At 47.7% G+C, this 21780-nt stretch overlaps 1 pseudogene; it reads right to left on the bottom strand.

Annotated features, from left to right (window-relative positions):
* Positions 1 to 1319: 1319 nt before the first annotated feature.
* LOC115481787 lies at positions 1320 to 20473 on the bottom strand (annotated as a pseudogene).
* Positions 20474 to 21780: the final 1307 nt, after the last annotated feature.

Raw genomic sequence — 21780 nt, 5'->3', positions numbered from 1 at the left:
TTCTGCAGCAGACTCTGAACTGTAGCTTGTCTGGTATAGTATAATGCATTTTTTTTTGTCTGTTGTGTCCAGATTTAATTTAGGGAAATGACAGGAAGTTTTTATTAGTGTAAAATTCTGAGGAAAGTTTCAAGTAACTCTCTGTTACCAAGTGAGTGTTTTGTAATAACTTCTGTTCATGGATTTGTCAGCAGGAAGAATATTGTTGTCAATTTACATTTGTAACCACAATAGTTAAATGAATAGAATCCGTTCAATGATCCCTGGAAGTTACCAGAATAGTGAGCAGTTACACATCTGTTTCACTTCACTGTCGGTTCGGGGCAGGAGAGTCTTCAATCGCATCGCTTGACCCAGACCTTAATACTTGCTGAAAATGACTCTGACCCCCTCAGCAGTCTCCGGTTAGTGGTGGGATAGACCAGGAGTGGAGTCAAGGAAGACCCAGAAGTTATTCAAGCATTCAGTGCATTTTATGTGGTGTTACCTGCCCAGTAAGTTATCTAAGCATGGGCGTAGTTTGACTGTTTCATTTGGGGGGGGCAAAGGATGGGGCGGAGCATATTAGCATATTCATTTGTATATATATATATATATATATATATATGCAAATGAATATGTTAATATGTTTCTATCCATCCCCTTCCCCATTCTATCCAGCGTCTCCCCCTCCCTGTCTCCCCCTTCGCAGCATCTCCCATAAAAAGATTTACCAAATGGCTTCCTACCTTCCAGTGGACTAGACAGGAGCGAGGATCCAGCATTTCCACTCCAGCGGCGAATGGGCGGGCGAGCGAGCGGAGGTTGTAAAAGCAGCAAGCGGGCACGCTCGTCTCCGTCCGCTTCCCTGCCCTCTCTGCGTCCCGCCTTCCTCTGATGTCATTTCAGGCGGGACGCTGAGAGGGCAGGGAAGCGGATGGAGAAGAGCATGCCTGCTTGCTGCTTTTACAACCTCTGCTCGCTCGCCCGCCCGTTCGCCGAAGCAACGTCGGGTAAGTCATCATCGTTTGGGGGGGCACTGCCCCCTTGCACCCCCTCTACGCCCATGTATCTAAGTATCAGCACTGGTTATTGGCCTGTGAATTAGACCCTGGCACTTAATTTCCAGATCTAATTCAGCCTTAGCGGCCAATATTTATATAAAACGCTGTCCAACGCCAACTTTGCTAAACTTGAAGTTATGCCAAATTGTCTTTCGAAATCACTCAGCAGTAACTTCATGCACAGAGTGAAACTGTTCATCAGGCCTGTTATCACTGAACACTTTATTATAACACATTTTGCTTAATAGTCTCTCGCTCTGCCTTGAGATGGTGATTTCATGGCCAGTTACAGCATTTGCAGCTAGGATCGAACACCAGACCATCTGAGCACTGCATGGGGAAGGTGATGCCTCCAGCACAGGAGTAAAATTTGCTGTTGTCTTCAGGATCAGCGTAAATACCATCAGCTTTCCCATCACAGAAGCCTCCGTCTCCTCCTCCTCCTCCTCCTCCACCGCCTCCGCTAGTGGTGGTGGGTGGGGTGATTGTGGAACATGGTTTACAGTCTGCCAAAGATGGGAAAGTTAAAAGGTATCCTTGTTTTGGAAGAGGAGCTAGTGAGGCATTACATCCAGACACATTCTTCTAGAAACATGCCCTTCCTGCCCTGTCTTTTGCATCTGAGGGAACAAAGTACCCTATGTGGCATCTGATGCCACTTCCAAAATTCAGAAGAAACTTATTTTGCTAAAGTGCCTCCTCTTGTACCTGCTGCTTTTTAAATACAGTACATATACCCTATGTAAGCACACAGTGAATCAGGTAGTAACATAGATGACGGCAGAAGAAGACCTGCGCGGTCCATCTAGTCTGCCCAACAATTTAAACTCATATGTGCTACTTTATGTGTATACCTGACCTTGATTTGTTTCTGCCATTTTCAGGGCACAGACCGTAGAAGTCTGTCCAGAACAAGGCCCACCTCCCAACCACCAGCCCCACCTCCCCCCACTGGCTCTGCCACCCAATCTCGGCTAAGCTCATGCTCATGTATATGTCTCCTGAGTGATGCCACTCTTTTTCTGCTTGCGTATGTCCTGGACGCTCGCTGGCTGTATGTGCTAGAAAATACAGATGCACTGCTGTGTGTCCTTATATGTATTTTATAAAAAGCTCTGTAAATTGCCAGGGAAATACCCCTTCCCATGTACAGCCCCTATGCAAAATGGGCTTTTAACGTTAGAGACTGTTACATGTGCAAATTTTTAGAATTCTGGCATTTAGGCCTCTGGGTGTGTTTATACACACACACACACACACACACACACACACGTGCTGTTCTGCAATCCCCAGCTTAAACTACTTAGGGCATATTTGCAAGGCAGGTGTGCACAGGAGCAGAGCAATGGGCGGGGCTCCCACTTACACACAATCTACAGAATAGTGGAAGTTTCACGTGGACCTACCACACTAATGTTCACACGTCCACCTGCTCTATGGCTGACCCAAGTGCGAGCGCGTTACTAGCCGGTTCCACAGAAGAAGGTAATTGGCTACCATGTGGTCAACAGATGCCTAATTGGAGGCGCCAGAAATATTGAATGGCCCCCTTTAGGGACCTTCTTACTCTTTAATTTTTGGTTAGCTTGGAACGTAATGAAGTAATTTGATATTTGCATTCTGTATTTTCAATTTACAAACTTTTTCAAACTAGATCGCAAAATTCCACAAGACTGCAGCAACTTTACATAGAATAGCACTAGTGTCCCCAATATTATGCCCCCAGGCAGCACTACTGTCCCAAGCTCCTGAAAGATAGCTATATTGAACAAGCAATGAATAAAACCCTTTAAAAATGTAACTGGTAAGAGAAATACATTGAAACCCAGCTCTAGTAACTGAAATAGACGTCTGCATATCGGGCCCTGAATAGTCACAGTCAAAGTGTAACCAACAGCGGTGCAAAGTCCCCAAGTCATGAAATAGAAATATCTGCATACCTGAATCTATCAGTCCAAGGAGAGATTTCAGTTTGCTAATGAGTGGATGAACTCCTTCCCCACAGAATGACCCGCTGAAATCATCCAGGTCAATGGCCCAAACCATAGCTCCTCCAAACCCATTGGCCTTCAAGAACTCCACCTGTGCACAGGTCAAAGGAAGGGCTCAGTAAAGCTCAGAATGTCATCAAAAGCAAAACTAGGTATGTAGGCACCATCCTGTCTCTGTTCTGTTAAACATAACCATTTAGTAATCCACAGTCCTGATCAGCTGACTGGAACTTTCCTCTGTCTTTCAGTGACAAGTCCACGGTGTGAGAACTGGACATGTCTTTTGGTTTCTTTTTAACGTTTATCACTAGGAACGAGAGGGTATAGGATGAAGTTTAAAGGCTGTAGGCTCAGGAGTAATCTAAGGAAATACTTTTGTACAGAAAGGGTGGTGGATACAAGGAGACCTGTATCTAATTCAAGAAAGTGTGGGATCTCTTGGGGAGAAGAGGAGATAGTTGATACCGGGGATGGGCCATTTGGCCTTTATGCTGTATCTTTCTAGGTATGTTGGGATGGAGACAAACTACATGTCCCATGATGCTTTGGGATTTAAGCTACTCTCTGCCTGTTCTGACTGACTTTTGGGAGTGGGAAAGTTTCTGTCCCCCACCACCCTGCAGACCTCCACTCCCCTTTGGATCTCAGACTCTTCCCCTGCTCTCATTGCCCTCTTCCCTTGGACTCAGGGGCTCTTCAGTGCTGTATTCTGTGATAGAAGTGAATGTGAACATTGAGTTAGTCCACTTTGACAGGTCCCACAGCAGCTCTGTCCTCCCCATCATTGCCCCTGAGCGCAGGCTGCCTTAGTTCAGCATTCACTGCATCATTGAAGCAGAGCCCTGAAAACTGTGAGTGGCGGCAGAGGAAGGAAAAGATTTGGAGGTCCAACCATGCCTAGGGAAAGGGAAATGGGACTTGATATCCGCCTTTCTGAGGTTTTTGCAACTACATTCAAAGCGGATTACATATATTCAGGTACTTATTTTGTACCAGGGGCAACGGAGGGTTAAGTGACTTGCCCAGAGTCACAAGGAGCTGCAGTGGGAATCGAACTCAGTTCCCCAGGATCAGAGTCCACTGCATTAACCACTAGGCAACTCCTCAACTCATTCCACCAATAAGAGCCAACCTCATCAGTGATGTCACAATGGCTTGATTGCCCAATACAGTTCCCCAGGATCAAAGTCTACTGCACTAACCACTAGGCTACTCCTCCACTCATTCCACCAATAAGAGCCAACCTCATCAGTGATGTCACAATGGCTTGATTGCCCGATACTTGGCTCACTTCTGATATTGTGATGTCATAAGGGAAAGGGAAAGGGAAGAGGGGACTTGATATACTGCCTTTCTGAGATTTTGCAACTACATTCAAAGTGGTTAACATATATTCAGGTACTTATTTTGTACCAGGGGCAATGGAGGGTTAAGTAAGTTGCCCAGAGTCACAAGGAGCTGCAGTGGGAATCAAACTCGGTTCCCCAGGATCAGAGTCCGCTGCACTAAGCACTAGGCTACTCCTCCACTAGCAACATTCCATGTAGAAGCCTGCCCTTGCAGATCACCAATGCGGGCGCGCAGGCTTCTGTTTCTGTGAGTCTGACGTCCTGCACGTACGTACGTTGCTGATCTGCAAGGGCAGGCTTCTACATGGAATGTTGCTAGTGGAATAGCAACATTCCATGTAGAATCTCAAATAGGGAAAGGGAAATGGGACTTGATATACAGCCTTTCTGAGGTTTTTGCAACTACATTCAAAGCTGTTTACATATATTCAGGTACTTATTTTGTACCAGGGGCAATGGAGGGTTAAGTGACTTGCCCAGAGTCACAAGGAGCTGCAGTGGGAATCGAACTCAGTTCCCCAAAAGTCCACTGCACTAACCACTAGGCTACTCCACTAGGGATGACGTTAGGTGAAATCAGAAGGTTAAAACTGAAGGACAGTACTGATTTATTGCAAGTTTAATAACCCATCTTATATTGAAAGCAAAAATAAATAAAGTTAAAAAAAAAGTCCCCAAAACAACTCAATGTCAAAGCACAAATATGATAAAACAAAAAAATCAGCTAATAATCGGTTGAATACATGAGTGAACAGCCAATACTTCAGAACATTCCTAAACCAACAGCCACAGATTCCTCTGCTCAGCTTCATCTAGGACCATAGACCATAACGTAGCACAAAATAACTGTGTTCCTGCTTTATATAATGGAATCTGTGGGAGCAGCCAAAGACCAATGCACAGGGATTCTTGTGTGTTGAGTTTCTTGGACAAATCTGTAGGAAAGCAAAACTTGCCTGTGCCATTCATGAACTGAAATGAGAAGTGTAGTCTAATTGGTCGCATGGAATCTTGCTACTCTTTGGGTTTCTGCCAAGATAGTTGTGACCTGGAAAAAGGATACTAGGCAAATGGACCACTGGTCTGGCCCAGTATGGCTACTCTTATGTTCTAATTGAGCAAGTTCATGAATGCAAATCTCAGAGATCAGTTGCTAACACTAGGACAGTAACTCAGTAGTTAGTAAAGAGGGCGTCAACCTCCTACTGAAATGTGTTTTTTTTATTTTTTGTTACATTTGTACCCCGTGCTTTCCCACTCATGGCAGGCTCAATGCGGCTTACATGGGGAATGGAGGGTTAAGTGACTTGCCCACAGTCTCAAGGAGCTGCCTGTGCCTGAAGTGGGAATCGAACTCAGTTCCCAGGACCAAGGTCCACCACCCTAACCTAATCTAACGTAGGGGGGCTGAAGGTCATGGATTAGCCAATTGGGAGCAATTTTCAGAAGCCATTTACGGGTGTAGTTATCAGTGAGACCTAGTTACTAATAACTGGGGTTCACAGTAAAATGATTCACCCTAACAGCAGTAACCCATATTGAGAAAGCTTCCCCTTTAATGGGTAAATATCAATTTACTGGGTAAAGTGATTGCCTGAAGATTTCACAGCCTTTACCTGGCTAAAAAGTATATAGGCCCAAGTAAGAAAGGTGAAGAAACCGTGACTAGATTACTGGTATGGAAGAGGCTCCTGCAGAAAACAGAAGGTACAAACCTCCGTGGGGCACTTTTCAAAGGGAAGGAACGTTTGTATGTTTTCTTTGAGAACCGATGCAAAGTTCAGGGTAAAGTAGTCGTTGGATTTGCATTTGGAAATTAAACTGAATATGGGAACAAGTGGAGAAGACAGCAAGAGAAGAAAAAAACCTGAAAATAATGGAAGTTGGACTTTGGTGTTCAAGGGAGATTTGGAGGTAAAGATTTGGAGGTAAACTTTGACGCAAAAATTGAAAGTACTTCCTGATTCTGGGGGTTCATTGTGGGATTTTTTACTCTTTCTGGTAGTAACTTTCTGAATGTTTACTATATTTTTTTTTGTATCTCATTTTCTCAATAAAGTAACCTTGTTAAACTTTTAAAAAAATGGACGTTTGTGTCCCAAATCCCTGAGTTGCTGTGGAGAGCAGGAGGTCAATGAAAGACACATCCCTGTCGATCCACATGGAATGTTACATGAGAAACTGAAAAGAGAGAACCTTACTTTGTACTCGTAACTCTTGGCGTTATCAAATCCAACCCACTCGCTGCCTTTGTAGGCATATGGGACCTTCTGATCTTCAATCCAATTAACAGTAGCTCCGGTTAAGAATGTGCATATCTGCCAGAATAAATTATTATTAACAGAGAGGATATAAGCAAAAAAATTTCCACTTCAAGCATCATCTACAAAAATAAAAAGTAAATGCAATCAATAGTTTAGATAATAAAAGGATCCTCGAATTAATTTATATAGTACCATAAGAGATAACACAGGTAGGGACTATCCAGTCTGAGTGGTTATTTCTATCTACACTGCTCTAAGAGAATTCCACAACTTGGGTGCCTGCAGAATACCTCTTCAGGTCTCTTAGGTTCATCACCGTCACTCTCTGGCTTCTACCATCCCAGGCTGATGAGCATACGAGATGAGATCTGATCCTATTTAATCCAACATCCAGACTTCCCACCTCTTCTCTTAATCCAATACACTCTTTACCTCATAAACCCAGAACTCATTCTCTTAATCCAGAGCCCACTTTACCTCATAATAGGCCCAGAAACCAGCCTCCCGAGTATAAGGCCCAGAAGAACCAGCCCCAGAGGCTGGAGCACCAACATCTGTATTAGAGGTGGTGAGTCGAAAGGTTCTTCCATAGGTTGGAAATCCCATAATCAGCTTCTCAGCCGGGACACCATTATCTTTCCAGTATTTCATAGCAAACTCCTGCAGACAAAGCAGAGGAAACTCTTCCAAATCAGTGACTTTCACCACAGAGATCTGGTGGATCAGCGGATAAAGATATGTCCTTACACAGTTGAAGTAGATAAAGTCACCCTGGTCAGCACACCCTTGATGAAGTGGGCTGTTGTGTCCTGTGAACGTGTCCCAGCCTCCATGGAAGTCATAGGTCATCACACTGATAAAATCTAAAGTTCTGAAATGGAGAAGGAAATAAATACCACCATTAGAACAACGTCTGGATTCCTGCAGTCACTCAGAGTAGATTCTACAAAGTCCCTAAACTTCTGCAGTAAAATATGAAACCTTTGAATAAATTTACATACTAATATAATTTGTATTTTCATTATTAAAAATAACATTTTTCCTGCATTTCTTGTGTGTCCAGATCATTTAATTTGAGTATTTTTTTTTTTTTTTGGGGGGGGGGGGAAGGGGGGTGTTAGTGATTAGTGTTGGGAAGGGAGAGGGCTCCTAAGGAAATTAAAGAATGATGCAATAGAAGAGGTATATTTTATGGATTGCAAACTGGCTAAAACACAGGAAACAGAACAGGACTGAAGGGTCAATTATCCAAAAGTTAAAGAGTCACTGGTAGTGTGTCCCAAGGGTCTGTATTGGTACCAATGCTGTTTAACATATTCATAATTGAGCCTCTGAGAAAAAAGGGGGCCAAGTCCACTTTGTTACAATGGGATATATTGACGGTATTCATTTCAGTAAAAAGAACATTTATGGGCTTTAATCTGGATGGATGTAGGTATGGACATGGCCCAAACTTTCTTCTAAGTCTTTAGACCATAGAGGCTGTGAGTCAGTGCGTAGCAGAAAAAATAATGCAAAAAGTGGGCATGGCCTGCTTATGGTCTGGAGATAGGAGTAACGAGTGAGACGATCAAATCTACAGATGACTCAAAAATGACTGAGGATTGTGAGGATTTACAAAAGGATCTTAGACTGGGAGACTAGACATCTAAATAGCAGTTGAAATTTAATGCGGACAACTGCGAAATGATGCACATGGGGAAAATAATCCAAGTTTACAGATACACGATTCTGGATTCTGAGTTAGGAGTCACCACCCAAGAAAAAGGTCTTACATCTATTCTGGATAATTTGTTGGAATTTTTAGCACAATGTTCCAGAACAGTGAATGATACATACCTGTAGGTGTTCTCCGAGGACAGCAGGCTGATTGTTCTCACGACTGGGTGACGTCCGCGGCAGCCCCCACCAACCGGAAAAAAGCTTCGCGGGACGGTCGGCACGCAGGGCACGCCCACCGCGCATGCGCGGCCGTCTTCCCGCCCGTGCGCGACCGCTCCCGCCAGTTGAATGACTAGCAAAAGATGAAACACACAACTCCAAAGGGGAGGAGGGAGGGTAGGTGAGAACAATCAGCCTGCTGTCCTCGGAGAACACCTGCTACAGGTATGTATCATTCACTTTCTCCGAGGACAAGCAGGCTGCTTGTTCTCACGACTGGGGTATCCCTAGCTCTCAGGCTCACTCAAAACAAGAACCCAGGTCAATTGAACCTCGCAACGGCGAGGGTATAACAGAAAATTGACCTACGAAGAACAACTAACTGAGAGTGCAGCCTGACCAGAATAAATTCGGGTCCTGGAGGGTGGAGTTGGATTTACACCCAAACAGATTCTGCAGCACCGACTGCCCGAACCGACTGTGCGTCGGGTATCCTGCTGGAGGCAGTAATGTGATGTGAATGTGTGGACAGATGACCACGTCGCAGCCTTGCAAATCTCTTCAATAGTGGCTGACTTCAAGTGGGCCACCGACGCTGCCATGGCTCTAACACTATGAGCCGTGACATGACCCTCAAGAGCCAGCCCAGCCTGGGCGTAAGTGAAGGAAATGCAATCTGCTAGCCAATTGGAGATGGTGCGTTTCCCGACAGCGACCCCTAGCCTGTTAGGGTCGAAAGAAACAAACAATTGGGCGGACTGTCTGTGGGGCTGTGTCCGCTCCAAGTAGAAGGCCAATGCTCTCTTGCAGTCCAATGTGTGCAACTGACGTTCAGCAGGGCGGGTATGCGGCTGGGGAAGAATGTTGGCAAGACAATTGACTGGTTAAGATGGAACTCCGACACCACCTTCGGCAGGAACTTTGGGTGGGTGCGGAGCACTACTCTGTTGTGATGAAATTTGGTATACGGAGCATGAGCTACCAGGGCTTGAAGCTCACTGACCCTACGAGCTGAAGTAACTGCCACCAAGAAAATGACCTTCCAGGTCAAGTACTTCAGATGGCAGGAATTCAGTGGCTCAAAAGGAGGTTTCATCAGCTGGGTGAGGACGACGTTGAGATCCCATGACACTGTAGGAGGCTTGATAGGGGCTTTGACAAAAGCAAGCCTCGCATGAATCGAACGACTAAAGGCTCTCCAGAGATGGCTTTACCTTCCACACGATAATGGTAAGCACTAATCGCACTAAGGTGATTCCTTACTGAGTTGGTCTTGAGGCCAGACTCTGATAAGTGCAGAAGGTATTCAAGCAGGTTCTGTGCAGGGCAAGAACGAGGTTCTAGGGCCTTGCTCTCACACCAACGACAAACCTCCTCCACTTGAAAAGTAACTCTTTTTAGTGGAATCCTTCCTAGAGGCAAGCAAGACCCGGGAGACACCCTCAGACAGACCCAACGCAGCGAAGTCTACGCCCTCAACATCCAGGCCGTGAGAGCCAGGGATTGAAGGTTGGGGTGCAGCAACGCTCCGTCGTTCTGCGAAATGAGAGTCGGAAAACACTCCAATCTCCACGGTTCTTCTGAGGACAACTCCAGAAGAAGAGGGAACCAGATCTGACGGGGCCAAAAGGGCGCTAAGAATCATGGTGCCGCGGTCTTGCTTGAGCTTCAGTAAGGTCTTCCCCACCAAAGGTATGGGAGGATAAGCATACAGGAGGCCGGTCCCCCAATGAAGGAGAAAGGCGTCCGACGCTAGCCTGCCGTGTGCCTGAAGTCTGGAACAGAACAGAGCAGCTTGTGGTTGGTCTGAGAGGCGAAAAGGTCCACGAGGGGGTGCCCCACGCTCGGAAGATCTTGCGTACCACTCTGGCATGGAGAGACCACTCGTGCGGTTGCAATACTCTGCTCAGTCTGTCGGCCAGACTGTTGTTTACGCCTGCCAGGTACGTGGCTTGGAGGAGCATGCCGAACTGACACGCCCAACGCCACATCCCGACGGCCTCCTGACACAGGGGGCGAGATCCGGTGCCCCCCTGCTTGTTGACGTAATACATTGCAACCTGATTGTCTGTCCGAATTTGGATAATTTGGCAGGACAGCCGATCTCTGAAAGCCTTCAGTGCGTTCCAGATCGCTCGGAGCTCCAGGAGGTTGATCTGCAGATCCTTTTCCTGGAGGGACCACAGACCCTGGGTGTGAAGCCCATCGACATGGGCTCCCCACCCCAGGCGAGATGCATCCGTCGTCAGCACTTTCGTGGGCTGCGGAATTTGGAATGGACGTCCCAGGGTCAAATTGGTCCGGATGGTCCACCAGAGCAGTGAAGTGCGGCAACTGGTGGAGAGGCGGATGACATCTTCTAGATTCCCGGTGGCTTGAAACCCTGGGAAGCTAGGGTCCATTGAGCAGATCTCATGTGAAGACGAGCCATGGGAGTCACATGAACTGTGGAGGCCATATGACCCAGAAGTCTCAACATCTGCTGAGCTGTGATCTGCTGAGACGCTCTGGTCTGCGAAGCCAGGGCCAAGAGATTGGTAGCCCTCGCTTCGGGAAGGTAGGCCTGAGCCGTCTGGGTATTCAGCAGCGCTCCTATGAATTCCAGAGACTGAGTAGGAGATGGGACTTTGGGTAATTTATCACAAACCCCAGCAGCTCCAGAAGTTGAATAGTGCACTGCATGGACCGGAGGGCTCCTGCCTCCGAGGTGTTCTTGACCAGCCAATCGTCGAGATATGGGAACACGTGCACTCCCAGCTTGCGTAGATACGCCGCCACCACCACGAGGCACTTTGTAAACACTCGTGGGCAGAGGCGAGCCCAAAGGGCAGCACACAATACTGAAAGTGCCGTGCGCCCAGGCGGAATCTGAGATACTGTCTGTGAGCTGGCAGTATCGGGATGTGAGTGTATGCGTCCTTTAAATCCAGGGAACATAGCCAATCGTTTTCTGAATCATTGGCAGAAGGGTGCCCAAGGAAAGCATCCTGAACTTTTCTTTGACCAGGAATTTGTTCAGGCCTCTCAGGTCTAGGATGGGACGCATCCCCCCTGTTTTCTTTCCACAAGGAAGTACCTGGAATAGAATCCCTGCCCTTCCTGCCCGGGTGGTACGGGCTCGACCGCATTGGCGCTGAGAAGGGCGGAGAGTTCCTCTGCAAGTACCTGCTTGTGATGGGAGCTGAAAGACTGAGCTCCCGGAGGACAATTTGGAGGCAGGGAGGCCAAATTCAGGGCGTATCCGCACCGCACTATTTGGAGAACCCACTGGTCGGAGGTTATGAGAGGCCACCTTTGGTGAAAACATTTTAACCTCCTCCGACCGGCAGATCGTCCGGTACGGACACTTGTAGGGTGGCTATGTTCCCGTGGATCCAGTCAAAAGCCTGTCCCCGGCTTTTGCTGTGGAGGCGCAGGGGGCTGCTTAGGCGCACGCTGTTGACGAGAACGAGCGTGCTGGGGCTGTCCCTGTGCCTGACGAGGCCTTCGGGCCGGCTGGTTGTACCTACGCTTCGCAAAAGAATAGGGTGCAGCCTGCCGGGCCCGGGAAAAACGTCCACCTGTGGAGGTGGATGCTGAAGGCGCCCAGTGGGAGAGCTTGTCGAGAGCGGTTTCTCGCTGATGCAGTTGGTCCACCATCTGCTCGACCTTCTCGCCAAAATGTTATCCCCCCGGCAAGGGACGTCGGCCAGTCTCTGCTGGGTGCGGTTGTCCAGGTCAGAGGCACGCAGCCATGAGAGCCTGCGCATCACTATACCTTGGGCCGCAGCACGAGATGCCACGTCACAGGTGTCATAGATACCCCTGGACAGGAACTTTCTGCACGCCTTCAGCTGCCTGACCACCTCCTGATAAGGCCTGGACTGCTCCGGCGGAGCTTCTCGACCAGGTCCGCCAGTTGATGCACATAGGTGTCCGCATGTGGATGCTCATATAGAGCAGGGTATGATTGGATGCGGTGCACGAGCATGGAGGATTGGTAGGCCTTCCTCCCAACGAGTCCAAGTGCGAGACTCCCGCCCCGGGGGGGCGCCGAGGCGGTATCCCTCGAACTCCTTGCCCTCTTGAGAGCAGAATCCACGACCGCTGAGTCATGGGGCAATTGTGGCCGCATTAGCTCTGGGTCAGAGTGGATCCTGTACTGGGACTCTGCTTTCTTGGGAATGTGGGGTTAGTTAATGGTCGCACCCAGTTCCGAAGCAGCGTCTCCTTAAGGACATTGTGCAGCGGCACCGTGGAGGACTCTCTAGGTGGTGATGGATAGTCGAGGACCTCGAGCATCTCGGCCCTCGGCTCTTCCACAGAGACCACAGGGGAAGGGAATGCTGATAGACATATCCCGCACAAAGGAGGCAAAAGGAGAGACTCTCAGGAGGTGAGAGCTTCCTCTCCGGTGAAGGCGTGGGTCCGAGGGAAGGCCCGTAGACTCCTCTGAGGAGAAATATCTAGGGTCCTCCTCTTCCCCCCACGAGGCCTCATCCTCGGTATCGGACATAAGCTCATGTAGCTGAGTCCTGAACAGGGCCCGCCTCGACGTCGAGGCACCAAGGCCTCGGTGTCGTCGAGCGGTGGATCCCGCGCCGGCGGGGACGAAGCTCCCTCCATCGATGTCGACGGGGACTCCACCTGCGTGGCGGTCGAGACCGGGCACCGCAAGCGGCAGCGGTGTCGACGGCCCCGGCGCCGGGCTAGAGCTTGCCGGCGCCACAGTCATCGGCGCCGAGGGCGCAAGCACCCCCGGCGCCGGCCCAGCCTGGCGCATCAGCCCTTCCAGGATCCCCGGAAGGATGGCTCTGAGGCACTCGTCCAGGCCCGCTGCCGAGAAAGGCGGTGGGGCCGGTAGGGGTGTCGGTGCCCGGATCTGGTGGGAGCCAGGAGACTGCACCGAGGTGCCAGGACCCTGTTGCGTCGGCACCTCTATCACCGACGGGGATCTCTCCTCTCGATGGAGACGCTTCGGCGTCGACTCCTCTCCGACGTGCATCGAGGGCGACCGGTGACGGCGCTTCTTATCCTTCTTCCGATGCCCGTCACCGGCGGGGAGGCATGGAGGAGGAGGATGACGATCCCCCTCGGTCTCGAGGAACCGGGTCAGACAGGGTTCGGTCCCGTGGGCCACGGGCTGAGGGAGTGACCGGGCCGACTGCCCACGCGGCCTCTCACCTCTACCCTCACCGGAGGACCGGCGGGCCGACGGGACCTGTTCTCCTGGGGTCGATGCCATCGGTGCCGATGGCTCGGGCATCGATACCGGTACCGAAGGACCGGGCGTCGATACCGATGCCGTCGACGTCGAGGGGCCGGCGCAAGTTCCAAAAATACGGTCCCGTTGAACTTGCCTCGCAACCTGAGTCCGTTTCCGGAGACCGAGACACAGGGGACACGACTTGAAATTGTGCTCCGGCCCGAGGCACTGGAGGCACCAAGCGTGGGTGTCGGTCTGCGAGATGGGCCGGCCGCACCGACCACACTTTTTAAATCCACTCGGGACCTTCGAGGACATCGACGGAAAAATCGCGTCGGCGAAATTAAAGTCGTCGATGGTGGCGGAACTCACACCTCGAAAATGAAAAAACGACCGTGGCGGCCACTAGGCCGCAACGCTACGTCCCCGCTGGAAGCGAGGGAAAATGGGAGCGCGTGCTCCTTTTTTTTTTTTTTTTTTTAAAGAAAAGAAAAGTGGAGCGCGCGGCGATAAATTAAATATAAAAGAAAATAAAAAGGTTCGCGTAAACGCGACGGTTTTTTTCCGGGGCTGAAACAGAGAGAGTCGGCACAGGCACGACTCTCTCCAGGCGCGGAAAAAAAAGGAATGGCGGGAGCGGTCGCGCACGGGCAGGAAGACGGCCGCGCATACGCCGGTGGGCGTGCCCTGCGTGCCGACCGTCCCGCGAAGCTTTTTTTCCGGTTGGGGGGGCTGCCGCGGACGTCACCCAGTCGTGAGAACAAGCAGCCTGCTTGTCCTCGGAGAATGCTAAAACCCCAAATATAATGTTAGGAATTCTTCTCAAGAGATGGAGAGAAAAACTGAGACTCACGTTATGCCTCTGTATAGGTCCCTGGTGTGATTTTCCATTGAGTATTGGTGTACAGTTCAGGAGAGTCCTGAGGTGCTCCCTAGAGCTCTCACCCCACCCACTGTGTCATGGCCAAGCAGCGGAGACATTGGATGGGGTGTAATTTTGGCCCCACCTCCCATGTGACCTAGTGCACTCTGTGACGCCCCATCTCTACAGATGTAGTGAAACAGGAAAGGTTCAGAGAAGGTGGCACAATCAAAAGGGATAGAACCCCTGCCTTATGAAGAGAGGTTTAACAAGGTCGGGCTCTTCAGCTCAGAGAAAAGAGGACTGAAAGGGGTTGGAACAGGTTCAAAAGACCTAAAAGGACACTCCATGAATCTAATGGCCGGCAGATTGGAAACAAACTGCGCATAATTAACCTGTGGAACTTGTTGCTTATTCTGCCTCGCCTCACCCTATGCTTGGAATAAACTTCCTGAGCCCTTACGCCAAGCCCCCCTCCCTACCCATCTTCAAATCCTTGCTCAAAGCCCACCTCTTCAATGTTGCTTTCGGCACCTAACCTTTATACCTTTCAGGAAATCTAGACTGCCCCTATTTGACTGACTGTACATTTGTCCTTTAGATTGTAAGCTCCTTTGAGCAGGGACTGTCCTTCTATGTTAAATTGTACAGCGCTGCGTAACCCTAGTAGCGCTTTAGAAATGTCAAGTAGTAGTAGTAGTAGTTGCAGGAGGATGTGGTTAAGGTGACCAACATAGATTCGAAAGAGGGTTAGACAAGCCCATAAAAAAATTATTAGCCAGGTAGACATGGGAGAACAATTGTTCATCCCTGGAAAGGAGCTGAGAACAGATCTACTTTTTGGGATCTAGTGGGTATTTCTGGCTCGCATGCCACTGTTAGAGACAGAATGTTGGCCTTGATGGGTCTTGGTCTGACTCAACGTGACCTTTCTTAGGTTCTAGTAATTGCTTAATTAACTGTAATGAGCTGTTCTTGCACTCACCGCTACAGCTCTGAGTTACAGAGTCTGTGTACTTACTTCCCTATCTCTGCAATTCATATCCAGCATCGATTGTCCCTTTGCCGGCAGACACTGCGGCTGTAACCAGAAGTCTGGGCTGTCCTGTTTCCTTTGCTTCGGCCTCAAACGCTGCCACTATTTCCTAGAGAGGGAAGCAGAACAGACTGTCAATCAATGTAACTAAGAAGATTGGGGTGATTCAAGGCAATAATCTGGTGACCTCGGGGTCAAGATGGCTCCATGGTAGCAAAACGAGTTTGATTCCTGGGCCAGGCTTTTGCTCCTCAGGCTAGCCAAGGGGTGATACAACAGAGATGGTATTCACAGCCCCCTGGCAGAGGGGTCTCAGCCATTCCTCAATGTGAAGTCAAGAGGTAAGTTTCAGGGTCCTCATTCACTGATTTGCAGAGGAGCCCCAGTTCGTAGCCCCTGGTCAAAGACTGAGATGTTCTTAGTTAAGGGATACAGAATAACCCAGTGACATACAGCCTGGACCTCACCTGAGTTAAGATTGTGAAGCGGTGCTTGTCCTCAGGGGGACTTCCTCTCGATCCTGGGTATTCAAAGTCCAGGTCAATCCCATCAAACTTGTACTGCCGGAGGTGACGGATCACTGAGTCGATGAAGATTTTACGATTATTAGCTGAAGAGACCATGGTGGTAAACCTTAAAGAGGTGAATAATGTTGTGACTGCTGCAGGCTCACTTGTTACCCAGGAGCAGGTCCCCAGTACCAACATGATTACTATCCTGGTCATGGTCTGCCTCATCCCTTTCCTTCCTCCTCATCCAAATCCAGCTCTAGATTTCTTATAATCCAGTGCCCGAAATGGTTAAAGTATGGAATAATAACATAAGGAAAAATGAGAAAATTTCACAGCCTGCTATTGAGATAGATAGATATGGGGGAAGCCACTGCTTGCCCGGGATTGGTAGCAGGGAATGTTGCTACTCTTTGGGAGTCTGGAATGTTGCATCTCTTTGGAATTCTGTCAGCTACTTGTAACCTGGATTGACCACTGTTGGAAGCAGGATCCTGGGCTAGAGGGACCATTGGTCCTGACCAGTAGGGCTATTCTTATATTTTTATAATAATATCAGAACAGAGAATACACAATTATTACCTAATATACAGTGAATAAGATACAAATAAAAGGGAATTCAAGCATGACAAAACCTTCCAGGCCAACATTGAGGGGGTGATTCTACAAACAAGGCACTGATTTAACTGATTAACATACCAGCCTATGTGTATGTGTGTGTGCTCACGCGTGTAAATGCCAAAACTCCACCCAAGTGCTATTCAGTAAATATGGACATATCTTAGACAACTCATATTGAATGGGTTGGTGTCACATGGGCAGAGCCTGGGCGGGATGTGCAGTTAAGTGTGTAACTTTATAGAATGCTATAAAATACGTGCTTATCTCTGGCATTTAGGCCTGAACATTTACAGAACTGCATATGAACCCAGTTACACTAGTATTACACAGAATAGCTCTACTGGGTCAGACCAATGGTCCAGCCCAGTATCCTGTTTCCAACAGTGGCCATTCCAAGGTTACAAGTACCTGACGGAATCCCAAAAAGCAGCAAGATTCTGGAATCCCAAAGAATAGCAGCATTCCATGGGGAATCCCAAAAAGCAGCAAGATTCTGGAATCCCAAAGAATAGCAACATTCCATGGGGAATCCCAAAAAGCAGCAAGATTCTGGAACCCCAAAGAGTAGCAACATTGCATGCTACTGATCCTGGAACAAGCAGTGGATTCCCCCATGTCTCTCAGTAGCAGACTGTGGACTTTTCCTCCAGGAACTTGTCCAAAGCTTTTTTGAACCCAGACGAAATCAGGAGCCCACATACCTTACAGAACAGGCTCCAATCAGGTGCCCTGTAGGCGCCTCTCTATATATATATAAAATTAACCCCTGAAAAGCCTTGATAAATAACTAGCATTTCATCCTGTGTTTCCTCACTCGCCATCATTGTTTCATGGCCTTTCTCTCACTCGTAACTTATCACTGATGTTGTAGGAGCTTTACTATGCCATGATCTGTACTGCTATTTGAATATTTTTACTGCTGTTAATTGTTGCCTAAGTCCAGCTTATTCTTTCTGTACACTCCCTTTGGTGAATTTCTTCATAAAGTCTGTAAATGAATAATAATAATTAAAAACATGTGATTTATTTGCCATGACATCTCAGAATAGTCATTTGGCTTCAGAGCGCAGCTTTTGTTTAAGTAGCATCCCAGTATATTTTTCATTCCTCAGAAGCGAATGTCAAGCTCTCTGGGTGGCCAGAAAGTCTGGCTACCAGTTTGGAATGAAATGTTGCAAAGGGGTGGGTGAAAGACTAGACAAGAAATCAGTCAGTTGCATTGCCAATATTAAAGGTTCTCACTTGTCAGTGCCAAAGTTCCAGCCGCCAATGGCTAGTAGAGTGACCAGCTTGGAATTTCTGTGAAGAACAAATCAGATGGTAACAGATTAAAGTGGACAGCAGTTATACAAGAAAGAAGAAATAGAAGCTTCAGTCTGAGAAGAAAATGAGTTTAAATGTTCTCTTCATCCAATGAGTTCTCTTTCTTTTCTGTGTTCTAGATCAGGAATATTAACACTGGAGAAGTGCAAACCACTCAGATATTCCAGATCCCCAAATGAATATGCATGAGGGATATAGGAGACAGCAATTTCTGGTGTCCCTCTTCTCATGTTTAACTCTGTCCAGCTCATGTGCAGAGTCCTGATGAAAAATGACAGCATCCCCTTTCTACTTCTACTTCTCCAGGAGCTCAGGATAAGATCTGCCCAAATTCCTGAAATTGGCTGCACATAGTTATGTGCGTAATTCACACTAAATTGGCATTTAATTAGAGATACAGATCAATAATTGACCTTAAAAGCACTAATTAGCACCCTATCCTGTAAACTAAGGGCTCAATATTGAAAACCATTTAACCGGTTACCACCCAGCTGAAGCTGAGTAAGATAATCACATGAAAAGCAGTCCTTTCTTTATGTGGTAACCCATAGCCGGAAATTCAATGCTGGAGCTTGGACACAGCCTCACCAGTGGTCAGCAAAATGCTGGCCATCACTGCCTGAATATTGGGCCCTGAATGCCAATTTCTCTTGCGCACAACTCCAAAGGATTTAGGCTTCAATGCAACAGTTACACATATAATATTGGGCCACAACAGTCACTAGCAGGCTTAAATGCGACAGTTGCATGTGCAAATGTTGGGTCATGCCCATCAATAGAAGGCTTAAATGCGACAGTTGCATGTGCAAATGTTGGGCCATGCCCATCACTAGCAGGCTAAAATGCGACAGTTGCATGTGCAAATGTTGGGTCACGCCCATCATAGAAGGCTTAAAATGCGACAGTTGCATGTACAAATGTTGGGGTCACGCCCATCAATAGAAGGCTTAAATGCGACAGTTGCATGTGCAAATGTTGGGCCATGCCCATCACTAGCAGGCTAAAATGCGACAGTTGCATGTGCAAATGTTGGGACCTGCCCATGCTTCCTGGATTTCTGTGCATTAGTTCTAGAAAACTGCTGAGCTTGCGGCTATCTCTTACACAAGTACCTGTAATACTCATGTAGTAAATGCTCATATTTCTCTGTGCAACAAATGCCTGACTTTAGGTGACCTGTGATAAAGGAACTGAGAATATCATCCAACCTCTTGTGCTGATTGTGAACTTTTTCTGTGTAAAATATTGAAAACTCTAGTTTGCAATAAAATCTGTTTAAACATGAAAGTTACATGAAGGTCTGAATGAATCTGTAAACAACTCTGTCCATTTAAAAGATTTGTATATCAAGTGTAAACTATTAAATTATTACTGACTGTAGCTTGAGGTCATTGAACTGTTTATAGAGGATGTCGTCATTCCATTCATAGGGAGCAATTTGATTATTGCTCATGGTGGCAAAGGCGTACATCAGGTGGGTGCACAGGCATGGATCCACATTAGCTGGCATGTACTTTGCGGGTTCTGGTCTATACTGAGCCCAGTTAGTAAAATAACAGACGAGCTTCAGTGCAGAGCCTGGTAAGGAAGAGCAAAGTGAAGGAATATGACAAAGACAGAAACTCTCTATAATACTGGTGTCTCTCACTGTTTCCTGCATCTCTTTCACGCCCCACCGCCCCCCCCCCCCCCCCTTGGTACGCCACTGCACACAGCTTCCTGCGTCTCTCTATAATACTAGTGTCTCTCTCTCACTGTTTCCGCATCTCTCTCACACAGCTTCCTGCATCTCTCGTAAATGCTGGTGCCTCTCTCTCACTGTTTCCTGCATCTCTCAGTAAATGCTGGTGTCTCTCTCCCTCACTGTTTCCTGCATCTCTCTCTCACAGCTTCCTGCATCTCTCAGTAAATGCTGGTGTCTCTCTCCCTCACTGTTTCCTGCATCTCTCTCACACAGCTTCCTGCATCTCTCGTAAATGCTGGTGCCTCTCTCTCACTGTTTCCTGCATCTCTCAGTAAATGCTGGTGTCTCTCTCCCTCACTGTTTCCTGCATCTCTCTGTAATGCTTCCTGCACTGTGTACAGTTACAATACTCCTTGTATTTCATAGTCACATAGGACCTAGTAGTTCATAACCCAATATGCCCAGTCTCCCGTGTCTGCTGTGCCACCCAATCTCCTTGGTATCACCGTTCAGACTATCTCCCCTCTCACGGCCTTTCCTACACGCTTGAATTCTATCACTGCTTTGCTTGCTCTATCCTCTGCTGTTATATTCCAGGTGTTCACCAACTCTCACATCTCTGTCATACAAACAGACAAGTCTTCTATTATACAGTGGTAGAAAGGGAAAAAGAGGAAATTCTTACCCAGCTGCAGCAGCAGCAAAAAGGCCAGACCTGGGAAAGAAAGCAGAACTCATTAATTTTTCCGCCTAGAATAAAGTCTTGGTGAACGCAAAAGCCTTTCTTTTCTTAAGGGATTTGGAAGAGATTTCAGCTAATGGATGTGTCTTTTTACTGTTGATTTTTTATTGTTAGTTCTTAATAAATTGTGCCAGTTTCTTACTATGTAAACCACCTTGGAGGTGGATTTTAAATATAAAGATAAGATTAGATGAGATCAGATTTTTCACAACAGGAGATTTAGAGCCATTTTTGGGGTATCTGCCCCGGTAGTTGTGATGCAGGAACAGGACGCTGGGGGCTCCCTGGACTCAACATGGCTTCCCTTCTGTTCTTCTACCTGTGTGAAGTGTCAGGGGCTCAGGTGTCCTGATGGAGATACTCACCTACGCACACCACTGTCCTACCCATTGTCCTCCCTCAGACTCAATACTGCTGTAGCAGGACTATGCTCCTTTTATAGGGGGGGGGGGGGACAAAAGCTTTATTTACTACTACTACTACTTATCATTATCACTGCAGAAACCTCACACCTGTTAAGCGCAGGCGTGAGTCCAATCAAATTGTTCAGTTTTTCAAGGATAATGACAGGTTTGTCCTTAGAAACCCTTAAAACTTGAGCCAGGATGGGGGAAATAAACAGAAAAGGTGCTGTGATATATTAGAGCAGGCAGTGCAATAGTACATAAGTAATGCCACACTGGGAAAAGACCAAAGGTCCATCGAGCCCAGCATCTTGTCCACGACAGCGGCCAATCCAGGCCAAGGGCACCTGGTGAGCTTCCCAAACGTACAAACATTCTATACATGTTGTTCCTGGGATTGTGGATTTTTCCCAAGTCCATTTAGTAGTGGTTTATGGACTTGTCCTTTAGGAAACTGTCTAGCCCCTTTTAAAACCCTGCTAAGCTAACTGCCTTCACCACGTTCTCAGGCAACGAATTCCAGAGTTTAATTATGCGTTGGGTGAAGAAACTTTTCTCCAATTTGTTTTAAATTTACTATACTGTAGTTTCATCGCATGCCCCCTAGTCCTAGTATTTTTGGAAAGCGTGAACAGACGCTTCACATCCACCTGTTCCACTCCACTCATTATTTTATATACCTCTATCATGTCTCACCTCAGCCGTCTCTTCTCCAAGCTGAATAGCCCTAGCCTCCTTAGTCTTTCTTCATAGGGAAGTCGTCCCATCCCCGCTATCATTTTAGTCGCCCTTCGCTGCACCTTTTCCAATTCTACTATATCTTTCTTGAGATGCGGCGACCAGAATTGAACACAATACTCAAGGTGCGGTCGCACCATGGAGCGAT

This window comes from Microcaecilia unicolor, chromosome 12 (assembly GCF_901765095.1).
Source record: "Microcaecilia unicolor chromosome 12, aMicUni1.1, whole genome shotgun sequence".
NCBI classification, from domain to species: domain Eukaryota; kingdom Metazoa; phylum Chordata; class Amphibia; order Gymnophiona; family Siphonopidae; genus Microcaecilia; species Microcaecilia unicolor.
This window is presented reverse-complemented; position numbering and strand designations above follow the sequence as displayed.